The 13,994-nt window shown below is 40.0% G+C and overlaps 1 protein-coding gene across 2 annotated transcripts in view; it reads right to left on the bottom strand.

The window, feature by feature from the left end:
• CNNM2 (cyclin and CBS domain divalent metal cation transport mediator 2) overlaps positions 1-13,994 on the bottom strand; it is a 163,122-nt gene that overhangs the window by 94,405 nt on the left and 54,723 nt on the right. The window lies entirely within an intron of this gene.

Raw genomic sequence — 13,994 nt, 5'->3', positions numbered from 1 at the left:
AGCATAATACCCTCAAGGTCCACCCATGTTGTCACAAATGGCAAGATTTCATCCTTTTTTATGGCTGAGTAGTATTCCATTGTGTTTATATACCACAACTTCTTTATCCATTCATCCCTTGACAGGCACCTAGGTTGCTTCCAAGTCTTGGCTATTGTGAATAATGCCGCAACGAACAGAGGGGTGCATATATCTTTACACATTTGTATTCTCATGTTCTTTGGCTAAATACCCAGCAGTGGAATAGCTGGATCTTATGGTAGTTCCATCCTTAATTTTTTTGAAGAATTTCCATACTGTTTCCATAGTGGCTATACCAGTTTGCACTCCCGCCAGCAGTGCATGAGAGTTCCCTTTTCTCCACATCCTCTCCAACACCTGTTATTTCCTGTCTTGTTAATTATAGCCATTCTGACAGGCGTGAGGTGATATCTCATTGTAGTTTTGATTTCCATTTCCCTGATAATTGGTGATGTTGAACATCTTTTCAACTTGGCCTGTTGGCCAAGGGTATATCTTCTTTGGAGAAATGTCTGTTCAGATCTTTTGCCCATTTTTAAATTTGGTTGTTAGTTTGTTGTTGTTGAGTTGTATGAGTTCTTTATATATTTTGGAAATTAACCCCTTATCAGATATATGGTTTGCAAATATCTTCTCCCAATTGTTAGGTTGTCTTTTTGTTTTGTTGATGGTTTCCTTTGATATACAAAAGCTTTTTAGTTTGATGTAGTCCCGTTTGTTTATTTTTTCTTTTGTTTCCCTTGCCCAGTCAGACATAGTACTTGAAAATATGCTGCTAAGACTGATGTTGAAGAGTGTACTGCCTATGTTTTCTTCTAGAATTTTCATGGTTTCTGGTCTTACATTCAAGTCTTTAATCCATTTTGAGTTAATTTTTGTCTTTGGTGTAAGATAAAGGTCCACTTTCATTCTTTTGCATGTGGCTGTCCAGTTTTCCCAACACATTTTATTTTATTTTATTTTATGAGGAAGATTAGCCCTGAGCTAACTGCTGCCAATCCTCCTCTTTTTGCTGAGGAAGACTGGCCCTGAGCTAACATCCGTGCCCATCTTCTACTTTATATGTGGGATGCCTACAAAGCATGGTGTGCCAAGCAGTGCCATGTCTGCACCCGGGATCCAAACTGGCGAACCCCAGGCCGCCGAAGTGGAAGGTGTGCACTTAACTGCTGCACCACCAGGCCAGCCCCCCCAACACTATTTATCGAAGAGACTTTCCTTTCTCCATTGTATGTTTTTGGCTCCCTTGTTGGAAATTAGCTGCCCATAGATGTGTGGGTTTATGTCTGGGCTCTTGATTCTGTGGATTCATTGATCTGTGTGTCTGTTTTTGTGCCAGTACTATGCTGTATTTTTGTGTGTGAGGAAGATTGCCCTGAGCTAACATCTGTTGCCAATCTTCCTCTTTTGGCTTGAGGAAGATTGTTGCTATGCTAACATCTGTGCCAATCTTCCTCTATTTTACATGGGATGCCGCCACAGCATGCCTTGACAAGTGGTGCTGGGTCCACGCCCAGAATGTGAATCTGTGAACCCCAGGCCACAGAAGCAAAGGGCAAAAATTTAACCATTATGCCACCAGGCCAGCCTCCACGCTGTTTTCATACTATAGCTTTGTAGTATATTTTGAAATCAGGGAGTGTGATACCTCCAGCTTTGTTCTTTTTTTCTAAGGATTCCTTTGGCTATTTGGGGTTTTGGGTGTTCCATACAAATTTTAGGATTCTTCGTTCTATTTCTGTGAAAATGTCATTGGAACTTTGATAGGGATTGCACTGAATCTGTAGACTGCTTTAGAAAGTATGGACGTTTTAACTATGTTAATTCTTCCAGTCCAAGAGCACGGAATATCTTTCCATTTGTTTGTGTCTTCTATTTCTTTCAACAATGTTTTATAGTTTTCAGTGTACAGGTCTTTCACCTTTTTGGTTAAGTTTATTCTTGGATATTTTATTCTTTTTGTTGCAATTGTAAATGGGATTGTATTCTTAATTTCTCTTTCTGCTACTTCGTTGTTAGTGTATAGAAAAGCAACTGATTTTTGTATGTTGATTTTGTATCCTGCAACTTTACCATGTTCATTTACTATGTCTAAAAGTTTTTTGGTGGATTCTTTAGCATTTTCTATATATAAAATCACGTCACCTGCAAATAGTGACAGTTTCACTTCTCCCTTTCCCATACGGATCCTTTTTATTTCTTTTCTTGCCTAATTCTATGGCTAGAACTTCCAACACTATGTTAAATAAGAGTGGTGAAAGTGGGCATCCTTGTCTGGTTTCTGTTCTTAAAGAGATAGCTTTCAGTTTTTCTCCATTGAGAATGATATTAGCCATGGATTTGCCATAGATGTTGAGGTACTTTCCTTCTATACCCATTTTATTCAGAGTTTTTATCATAAATGGATGTTGTATCTTGTCAAATGCTTTCTTTGCATCTATTGAGATAATTATGTGATTTTTTTTGGAGGAAGATTAGCCCTGAGCTAACTGCTGCCAATCCTCCTCTTTTTGTGGAGGAAGACTGACCCTGAGCTAACATCCATGCCCATCTTCCTCTACTTTATATGTGGGATGCCTACCACAGCATGGCTTTTGCCAAGTGGTGCCATGTCCACACCCAGGATCCGAATCGGCAAACCCCAGGCCAGCAAGAAGCAGAACATGCACACTTAACCGCTGTGCCACCAGGCTGGCCCCGAGATGATTATGTGATTTTTATTCTTCATTTTCTTAATGTGGTGTATCATGTTGACTGATTTGCAGATGTTGAACCATCCTTGCACCCCTGGAATAAATTCCACTTGATCATGGTGTCTGATCTTGTTAATATATTGTTGTATTCGATTTGCCAGTATTTTGTTGAGGACTTCTGCATTGATGTTCATCAGCAATATTGGCCTGTAATTTTCTTTTTGTGTGTTGTCCTTCTCTGGTTTTGATATGAGGATAACGTTGGCTTCACAGAATGAGTTAGGAAGCTTCCCCTCCTCTTCAATTTTTTGGGAACAGTTTGAGAAGGATAGGTATTAAGCCATATTTGAATGAATGTTTGGTAGGATTCACTGTGGAAGCCATCTGGTCCTGGACTTCTATTTTTTGGGGAGGTTTTTGATTACTGTTTCAAAATCTCCTTACTAGTGATTGGTCTATCCATATTCTCTATTTCTTCTTGATTCAGTTTTGGAAGGTTGTATGATCCTAAGAATTTATCCACTTCTTCTAGATTATCCAATTTGTTGGTGTATAGCTTTTCGTAGTATTCTCTTATAATCTTTTATATTTCTGAGGTGTCTCTTGTAATTTCTAGTCTTTCATTTCTGATCTTATTTATTTGAGCATTCGCTCTTTTTTTCTTGGTGAGTCTAGCTAAAAGTTTGTCAATTTTGTTTATCTTTTCAAAGCACCAGCTCTTAGTTTCACTGCTTTTTTCTATTCTTTTTTTCAGTGTCTATTTCATTTATTTCTGCTCTGATTTTTACTATTTCCTTCCTTCTACTGATTTTGGCTTTGTTCTTCTTTTTCCAGTTCCTTTAGGTGCACTGTTAGATTGTTTGGGATTTCTGTTGTTTGTTGAGGTAGGCCCGTATTGCTATAAACTTCCCTCTTAGAACCACTTTTGCTGTATCCCATTAAGTTTGGCATGTTGTACTATCATTTTCATTTGTCTCCAGATATTTTTTATTTCTCCTTTGATTTCTTCACTGACCCAGTCCTTGTTCAGTAGCATTTTGTTTAATCTTCACATAGTTGCTGCTTTTCTGATTTCCTTCCTGTACTTGATTTCCAGTTTCCTACTGTTGTGGTCAGAAAAGATGATTGGTATTATTTCAAGCTTATAAATTTATTGAGACTTGTTTTGTGGCCTAACATATGATCTATCCTGGAGAACCTTCCATGTGCATTTGAAAAGAATGTGTATTCTGCAGTTTTTGCATGGAGTGTTCTATATATATCTACTAAGTGCATCTGGTCTAATGTGTCATTTAAGGCCAATGTTTCCTTACTGATCTTCTGTTTGGATGATCTATCCATTGGTGTAAGTGGAGTGTTAAAGTCCCCTACTATTATTGTGTTGCTGTCTATTTCTTCTTCGATGTCTGTTTATAATTGCTTTATATATTTAGGCACTCCTATGTTGGGTGCACAGATATTTACAAGTGCTATATCCTCTTATACTTCCCCTTTATCATTACGTAGTGCCCTTCTTTGTCTCTTGTTATAGTTTTTGTTTTAAAGTCTATTTTTTCTGGTATAAGTATTGCTACCCCAACTTTCTTCATTGCCATTTGCATGGAGTATCTTTTTCCATTCTTTCACTTTCAGTTTGTGAGTGTCTTTAGGTCTGAAGTGTGTCTCTTGTATGCAGCATATACATAGGTCTTGTTTTTTTGTCCCATCGGCCACCCCATGCCTTTTTTTTCCCCCCATGATTGGCACTTGAGCTAACATCTGTTGCCAATCCTTTTTTTTTTTTCCTTCTCCCCAAAGTCCCCCCAGTACATAGTTGTATATTCTAGTTGTGAGTGCCTCTGGTTGTGCTATGTGGGATGCTGTCTCAGCACAGTATGGCCTGACAAGTGGTGCCATGTCCACATCCAGGATCTGAACCAGCAAAACCCTGGGCCGCCAAAGTGGAGCGTGCAAACTTAACCACTCAGCCACAGGGCTGGCCTCTACCCCATGTCTTTTGATTGAAGCATTTAGTCCACTGACATTTAAAGTAGCTATTGATAAGAATGTACTTACTGCCATCTTGTTACTTTTTTCTGGATGTTTTAGTAGTTCTTCTCTGTTCCTTTCTTATTCTCTTGCTCTCTTCGCGTGTAGTTTGATGGCTTTCTTTAGTATTATGTTTGGGTTCTTTTCTCTTAATTTTTTGTGTATTTATTATAGGTTTCTAGTTTGTGATTACTATGAGGTTCATATGTAATAAGCTACATATATAGCAATCTATATTAAGTTGATGGTCTCTTTAGTTTAACCTCTTGCTAAAAGCTCTACTCTTTTACTCATCTCCTCCCACATTTTATGTTTTTGATATCATATCTAAGGTCTTTTTTTGTGCATGAGTATCCATTACTCTCTTATCATGGAAATACATAATTTCAACACTTTCATCTTTTGACCTTCATATTAGCTTCATAAGTGGTTGCTCTGCTACTTTGACTGTATATTTGCCTTTACTGGTGCTTTTATTGTGTTTTTTTTTTCATTTTTGATAATTTTCTTATTCCTATTTATCATCTTCTCGTTTTGACTTAAGGTCCTTTAGCATTTCTTCTAAGGCTGGTTTCTTGGTGATAAACTCCTTTAGTTTTTGCTTGTCTTTGCTTGCCTATTTCTCCTTCCATTCTGGATGATAATCTTGCCAGGTAGGGCATTCTTGGCTGTAGGTTTGTTTCCTTTCAGCACTGTAAATATATTGTGCCACTCCCTTCTAGCCTGTAAAGTTTCTGCTGAGAAGTCAGCTGATAGCCTTACGGGGTTTCCTTTATATGTAAGTTGTTGCCTTTCTCTCGCAGGTTTTAGGATTCTCTTTTTATCTTTAATACTTGACATTTCAATTATAATGTGTCTTGGTGTGGGCCTCTTTGGCCTTATCTTGTTTGGAGCTCTCTGTGCTTCCTGTACATGGATGTTTGTTTCCTTTCTTAGGTTAGGAAAGTTTTCAGCTATTATTTCTTTCTTTTTCTTTTTTTAAGATTTTATTTTCCCTTTTTCTCCCCAAAGCCCCCTGCTACATAGCTGTGTGTTTTTAGCTGTGGATCCTTCTAGTTGTGGCATGTGGGATGCCGCCCCAGCATAGCCTGATGAGCGGCACCACATCTGTGCCCAGGATCTGAACCAGCGAAACGCCGGGCCACTGAAGCAGAGTGCACAAACCCAACCACTCAGCCATGGGGCCAGCCCATATTATTTCTTCAAATAGATTCTCTTCCCCTTTGTCTCTCTCTTCTTCTGGGACACCTATAATACAGATGTTAGTGCACTTAATGTTGTCCCAGAGGTGCTTTAGATTGTCCTCATTCTTTTTAATTCTTTTTTCTTTTGCCTGTTCAGCTTGGGTGACTTCCTCTAGTCTTTTTGTCCAGCTCTCTGATCCATTCTTCTGTATCATCTACTCTGCTACTGAGTCCCTCTAGTGAATTTTTCATTTCCAGTACTTTATTCTTCATTTCTGATTGGTTCTTTTTTATATTTTCCAATTTTTTGTTGAAGTTCTCACTGAGTTCATCCATTCTTCTCCCAAGATCAGTGAGTCTTCTAATGACTATTAGTTTGCACTGTTTGTCAGGTCGATTGTTTATCTCTGTTTCATTTAGCTCTTTTTCTGGGGTTGTGTCCTGTTCCCTTACTTCAAACACATTCCTTTGTCTTCTCCTTTTGCCTCTTTCTCTGTACTTATATCTATGTATTAGGTAGGTCAGCTATGTCTCCCAATCTTGGAAGAGATTCCTTATGAGGCCCAGCAGTGTGCTTCCCTCTCATCACCAGTTCCAAATGTTCCAGGAGTGTCCCCTGTGTGGGCTACGTGTGTCATTCTGTTGTGGCAGGGTTGCTCTTGCTGCAGGTGCCCAGGGAGGCTAGGCTGTCCCCTGGCCAGCTGGATGTAATGCTCAGCTATGTGTGGCTGCTATGGTCCCTTCAGTCACTTTATTGGATGAGGGGGACCCCAGCACAGTTGGCTGCAAGGTCTAATAGGACATTCCTGTTGCAATTTTTCTGTTAAGTGAGTAAGCCTCCAGTGTGGCTGGTTGCTAGGCTCAGGGACTTACAATTGCCATAGGCCTCTGGCCTGCAAGACTGTTGTCAGCTCTCTCAGGATTGCAGCTAAGTGGGGCCAGCTCTAGGCATGGGAGCACCCAGTTGTTTCAGGCTTTGGAAGGTGGGGCTGATTTTCTATGTGGCTGTTTGAGAAGCACAAGTCTGCTGAAGCTGACAAGCCCCACCATCCACAGGGCCACACAGCCCATCAATACAGTCCTTCCCTGTGCACGTGCCCCAACCCACTGAAACAGACTTAGTCGCCCCACTACAGAGGTCTCACACACTCCACAAACACAGGCCCGCCCCTCACACATGCCCTGCCCCACAGAGGCAGACCCACTCGCTGGGCTGCAGAGGTTCCAGGCACCCCACCTAAGAGGGCCCACAAATTGCCCAAGGGCTTGCTGTGGGGTGCGGCCAGTTCCTAGGGCAGGCTGCCTACTCTGGCTGAGCTGGATTAAATAGATGATCTAGTGGTTGGGGCAGACCCTTGTACTAACAGGCCAGGAGAAGAACTCCAATGGCGTCTGCCAGCATCTGTGTCAGCATGCCTGTACTAGGTCATAATAATGGCCGCTGCCAATGTTTCAGTCCCTGGGGAGGTCTCACCTCTCACCAAGATGCACCCAGAGCCTATCAAGAGAGTCTCTTTTCATCAAAGGACTGTGCATCTTTCTTTCTGGTCATTTTAGGTTGCTCTCCAAAACGGGTGAATTTGTGCATGGGCCCTTTAAGAGCATGCTTTTACCCCCTTATGTCTGATAGCTTTTCTGAGGGTATTCCCCAGTGTAGTGAATAGCCAGCAAAATCAGATATTATGACACTTGTCTCAGTTGTGCTGAGTCCAAAAGCTGATTATTATGGTAACCCTCCCCGCTCAGATCCCCCATTCCTCCAGGGAAGGCTTCGTACCTTAAGATTGCTCCTGGCCGGCTGGGAAGTGCCGCAGCTCAAAGGTGGCTTTTTTCTCTCCAGGAAGGAATTTCTGCCTCTTCCACCTCAGTCAGCACTGACCCTTGTTGCAGGGGTTCTTTTCATGCAGTTTTCAGTTCTCTCCCAGGGGTAATATTGTTCTGAGAGTAGTTGTAAACTTGTGTCCGTGGGAGGAGGTGAGTTCAGATTCCGCCTATGCTGCCATCTTGACACCATCCTTCAGCATTCTTAAACCGGCCAACTTAGCCTTGGCTATTCCATTAACTATATAATCACAGAAGTCTGTAATTCTCTGGCCTTCACTCTTTATCCACAACATACATTCATTTATCCATTCACTGAGCCAACGGCAGCCTCATAAAACTTACAGTCCAAGTGCTATATAAAATGAAAAGGCTAAACTAAGATGTTATTGTCTTTCTAAGATCTAAAATTCCATAATTTTATACATAGCATGTATACTCACTACTTAATTGGAACACACACAAAAAAACTTGTCATTAATAAGAAATATAAATATTTAGACCACATCTGAGCAAGGTCTGTTCCAGTCCCGTGAGCAAATTTTTAGCTCTCTCAAAATTTCCTGTCCTAATGATTAAAGTCAATATCTGTGTTGAACAGTGGGTCACAAAAATACAACTATTTCCAAATTATGAAACAGCTGAAGTGATTAAACAGAACTAAATATCATAGATTGGATAGTTATTTAAACCTCAGTAACTCATGTTTGAGAACAGTTTTTTAATAGTTCTTGAGTTCATTTGTAGAAGGCTTTCTGTAACTTAGGTTAGTTTAATTAATGTTAACTTTTCATACATTCAAAAGCTCACACTGTAAGTTTACTGAATGCAATACCAATCACAAAACTCTACTGCAACTCACTCACTAATAAGCTTAGGAATATGCTCTTCAAATGCTCATCTGAAATAACAATGAAAGTACTGCATTGTCATCTAATTCAGAACTCAACAATAAACATTCATATACACCAGTGGGAACACTCTTGTTTCCAGCTGCTTGCAAATTCCAGTCATAATTAATACATTGATGAAAATTATTTATATCTGAAAGCCCTAAAGCCACAAAGAACTAACTACTAATCAAAGCTTTACAGTTTGATTACACAGGAGAACATGGCGAGGCCCAGCAAATAGCTCAAAGGGGAGCCAGTTGCCCTCTCCTGCAAATAGGTAATGTTTTTCCTCTCTTTTCTGCCAAATCCTTGAAGAAGGAACACACTTCACATACAAAGATGCAATAAAAAGAACCCTAAAAATACTTCATATTCCTGAGATTTAATCATATTTATCTGACAAACATTCATTGGGTACTTACTATCGCAGGCCCTAGGCTAACCCTCTGGTGGATGTGGTCCCTGGCTTCAGGGATGGTTAAGGTCTAGTGGGACAGACCAATATAAAACAAATAACCAGTGTGATCAATACTGCGAAAGAGCAATAACAGAATGCTCATAGAGAGACTTAGAGGAGACTCTAACCTACAAAGGCAAAGAACGCCTCCTCAAGAAAGTGACATCTAAACAGACATCTGAAAGATGGTAAACGTCTTAAAATTTTTTCTCTGCCCATTGGCACAGATAATTTTTAGGGGTCACTAAATAAGTTGACTCTAGTTCCAAAACAGAGATCTTTTTTTTTTAACATGCAGCTGGTATATTTAAAATATAAGAAAAGCAGTTACACATTTGTTTGCCCTCTGCCATCACCACATGAAGATCACATCTTGGCCAAACTGCTGGTCCCCCAAGGAGGATGAGACACCTGAAGCAGAGTTAGGTGTCCCCAGATATCCCAGCCAAGACCATCCTACAACAGCCAATAGCCAGCCAATGCTTCTCAGTTTCTCAGTTATCTGCCATGCAGCATCATTATGGCAACAGATAACTGATACACAACATCTAAAAAGACTTACCATTCTCGTATCTTTTCTCTGGAAACTACTGATGGATAAGTTGTCCCAAGATAAGCGAATAAACCAAGAAAGACTCCAATTTGGGATCCAGAAGTGAAGGATTGTTTTTTTTTAATTTTTATTAAGATTATGATAGTTTACAACCTTGTGAAATTTCAGTTGTACATTATTGTTTGTCAGTCGTGTTGTAGGTGCACCACTTCACCCTTTGTGCCCATCCCCCAGATCCCCTTGCTCCTGGTAACCACTAATCTGTTCTGTTTGTCTACATGTTTAGCTTCCACATACAAGTGGAGTCACACAGAGATTGTCTTTCTCTATCTGGTTTATTTCACTTAACATAATACCCTCAAGGTCCATCCAAGTTGTTGTGAATGGGATGATTTTATTCTTTTTTATGGCTAAGTAGTATTCCATTGTATATACATACCATATCTTCTTTATCCAATCATCAGTTGATGGGCACTTAGGTTGCTTCCATGTCTTGGCTATTGTAAATAATGCTGCGATGAACATAGGGGTGCATGGGACTTTTGGAATTGCTGATTTGGAAGTGAAGGATTTAACACAGGAGAAAAGATGAAGAGAATTCTTAGGTTAATTTGTGAACATAAGATTCAATGCAACAGTCCAGTACACTGTTACAGTTGTAGTTGGCAGTTTTAAGAGAAATACCTCCAAAACAACCTAAAGAACTGATACATAACCTGATGTGTTTGTTTTAGAATTCTGGCAGAGTATGGAGATAATAAGCTAGTGATGTGAAGAAGAGTAGGCAAACAAAAACAAAAAAATACTTACGGAAAATTCCAGGAAAAAAGTTATATAAGAAAAGACACGTGATCATAATACATTACCTGCTCACAGTGAACATTTTCTATATGTTCATAATAATGTAAACACTACATGTTAGTTTGATATGAGAAGTTAGGGAACACTTCCCTGAGAAAGTCACATGTGAAGACATCTGAGGGGCGGGCCCGGTGGTGCAGCGGTTAAGAGCGCACTTTCCGCTTCTCGTTGGCCTGGGTTCGCCGGTTCAGATCCCGGGTGCAGACACAGCACTGCTTGGCACGCCATGCTGTGGTAGGCATCCCACATATAAAGTAGAGGAAGACGGGCACGGATATTAGCTCAGGGCCAGGCTTCCTCAGCAAAAAAGAGGAGGACTGGCAGCAGTTAGCTCCAGGCTAATCTTCCTCAAAAAAAAAAGACATCTGAAAGCATGTCTTTAAATTTTTGATAATTACACTGAAAAGACAGAGGAAAAGAAGTATGTGTGTGTGCCGGAGGGAGGAAGTATAGGAAAAGAAGATTCTCATCTTCCAGTGTAAGAAGCCATTAAATAAGACCCAAAACTGACATAAAGGAAGTAGTAACTTAAAAACAAATTTTAGAAATATCGAGTTTAACAGCATAAGAAACAGCTAAAAGAGTTGAAAGTATTTAACTTTGGGGAGTGGGAACTTGGAGGAGACAGAAGGTGCTATCTTTAATCATAAGTCCTGTGTCTTTTGAAGCTATGCATTAATTTTATAAAAAGTAAAGTAATTTTTCTCAATTTTTAATCTGATTTGCCTTACTTCCATTCTCCTCACATTTCTATTTTTACATTTTACGTCTATTACAACTACTCATTTTATGCATTCATTTATTCATTCAACTATTTATTGAGAAGTTACTAATGTCCACTGTTTTTGATGATACAGATATGGAAATTAACAAAAAAGTCTCTAGTGGGGGGGAGACAAACAAATATATCACACATACATAATATATACATAATATTTATTTTAGATATATTGAACACATATTATAGATATATATGCCAGGTAGTAAGTGGTAAGAGGAAAAAGAATGCAAAATAAAGGGACAGAGATGGATACGAAGGGCTATTTACATACCTGGTGACATTTAAGCGAACATTTGAATTGAATAAGGGAGCAGGCATTTGCAGATATGCGGCAGAACAAAGGAGATGGAGGGAGCAGCTAGTGCAAAGGCCCTAAGATATAAGTGTGCTTAGCATGTTAAAAGGAAAGTAGGGAGACCAGGTAATATAGGGCCTTCTAATAGGCCATTATAAGAACTCTTAGCTATTATTCTGAGTGAGTTGATAAACCATTGACGGGTTTTCAAATGATGAGTAATAGGAGTTAAATTTTTTAAAATATCACTTGCTGGGGTACAACCACTTTGGAAAACTATTTAGTAAAATATAAGACTGAACCTATATATAGCCTACAAACCAGAAATCCCACTCCTAGGTATATACCCAACAAAAATGCATACATACATCTGCCAAAGACACATACTAGAACGTTCATAGCAGTGTGATTCATAATAGCCAAAAACTGGTAACTATCTGAATGCCCATCAATAGAAGAATGGATAAATAAATTGTGGTGCATTAACACAATGGAATAGTATGCAGCTATGAGAAGAAATCTATTTCATGCAACATCATGGATGACTCTCACACACACAATATTGTATAAAAGAAGTCAGACTCGAGATTCTATTTACATAAAGTACCAAAACAGACAATAACCTATGCTCTTACAAGTCAAGACAGTGGTCATCCTTGGGGGAACAGTGACGGGAAGGGAACACGAGGAGCTGCTGGTAATGTGCTGTTTCTTGCTGCGGGCTGGTTATACAAGTGTGATCAATTGGTTTGTGAAAACTGACTGCAAACTCATAATATGTTCACTCTTCTGTGTGTTTATTAATGTCAGCAAAGTTCTTTTTTAAAGAAGAATCTGATTGCTGAGTGGAAAAGGGATTCTAAGGAGGCAGGGTGAACAGCAGGGAGACCAGCCGGGAAGCTGATGTAATTAGCCAGTAGAAGAGATGGCGGCTCAGGTGGTGGAGGAAGAGATGGTGTCGAGTGGCCATATTTTGGAAACATTTTGAAGCTAGAGTCAGTATGACTTCCTGACAGATTATACAAAGGGTGAGAAAACAAGAGTAAAGGATAACACTAAGATTTTTACCCTGACAACTAGAAAAACAGAAGTGCCTTAACTGAAATGGAGAAGACTGCAGCAAGAGTAGATTTGGAGAGCACGGGAAAAATCAAGAGTCTACTTTTGAATATCTATGTTTGTGACAGCTCCAGGTAGAGCTGTTGACTATATAGTTGGACATATGAGCCTGGAGTTCAAGAAAATCTGGGCTGGAATATAAATTTGGGAGTTGTCAGCATAAGCACACAGTCAGTTTGAAAACCAAGGGACTGACTACCCCAGTCAAGTGCTCAAGGTTAACATTAATACTGATTAAGCCATGTTGATAGTACACACCCTTGATATGAGGTGATGAGAACGGCACTTTACTTTGTGGTCTTCCTCTGAAAACCCTTAACTCTTGACAAATCATTCTACAAAATACCTGACCAGTACTCCTTAAAATTGTCAAGATCAACAAAAACAAGGAAAGTCTGAGACACTGAGACCTGGGGATTCTCTCCATAAGTATCATTCCTCCTGTTCACCTATTTTCTTCACCTCTCCTTCCTTCTTACCTTCACACTGCCTTTCAACTCAGAGTGGCCTTGCCTCCACTCTGCTGCTCCCTCTGTTGGACAGTACTGTCGAACGTCACATGATGATTGTAGCCGCCCCTGACGCAGGAAGGGTTAATAATCACTGGAAAAAGCTTGCCAACAAACTGTGACCTGGAGGTGAGAAGGCCGGTTAGCCAATGACGGGTAAGACCTCCAGGGGGAGGCAACCTAAGACAGGCATCGGTCTCCCGGGGGAACAGATGGAGACACGATAACGGGAACAGGAGGGGCGGTTGCCTAGGAAGTCTTGCATACTCCGAAATAAAATATACGAGCACAGCAATAACATGATAATATCAAAACAGAGGCCAAGGGAGGGCTCCTTGAGAAATCACTAAGAATTCTTGGCATTCGCTAATTACTTCATCCAGAACACCTGTGTACGTTTAACAGATGTAAGCTATGTATATATTGAAATGCTGGTTATAATAAACTCAGAGTGGCCATCAGCCCCCTCCGCATCTATCCTGATGTGTACATTGGATTGCGACACCGACAATGATGGAAAGAAATGGGCTATATCCGGGCTGTCTAATACAGTAGCCACTAGGTACATGTGGCTACTGAGCACAAACTATGTGTCTATGGTGATTGAGGAAATACATTTTTAATTTTATGTAATTTTAATTAAGATTTAAATTTAAATAGCCACATAGGGCTACTGATTATTATTTGGCCAGCACAGCTCTAGAGGTCAGGGTCTCTTATTTAACCCTTTCTTTTCCTGACCCTTTAACAAGCCGTGATACCTCTGACTCTCCGTACTT

This window comes from Equus quagga, chromosome 2, assembly GCF_021613505.1.
Source record: "Equus quagga isolate Etosha38 chromosome 2, UCLA_HA_Equagga_1.0, whole genome shotgun sequence".
NCBI lineage: Eukaryota > Metazoa > Chordata > Mammalia > Perissodactyla > Equidae > Equus > Equus quagga.
This window is presented reverse-complemented; position numbering and strand designations above follow the sequence as displayed.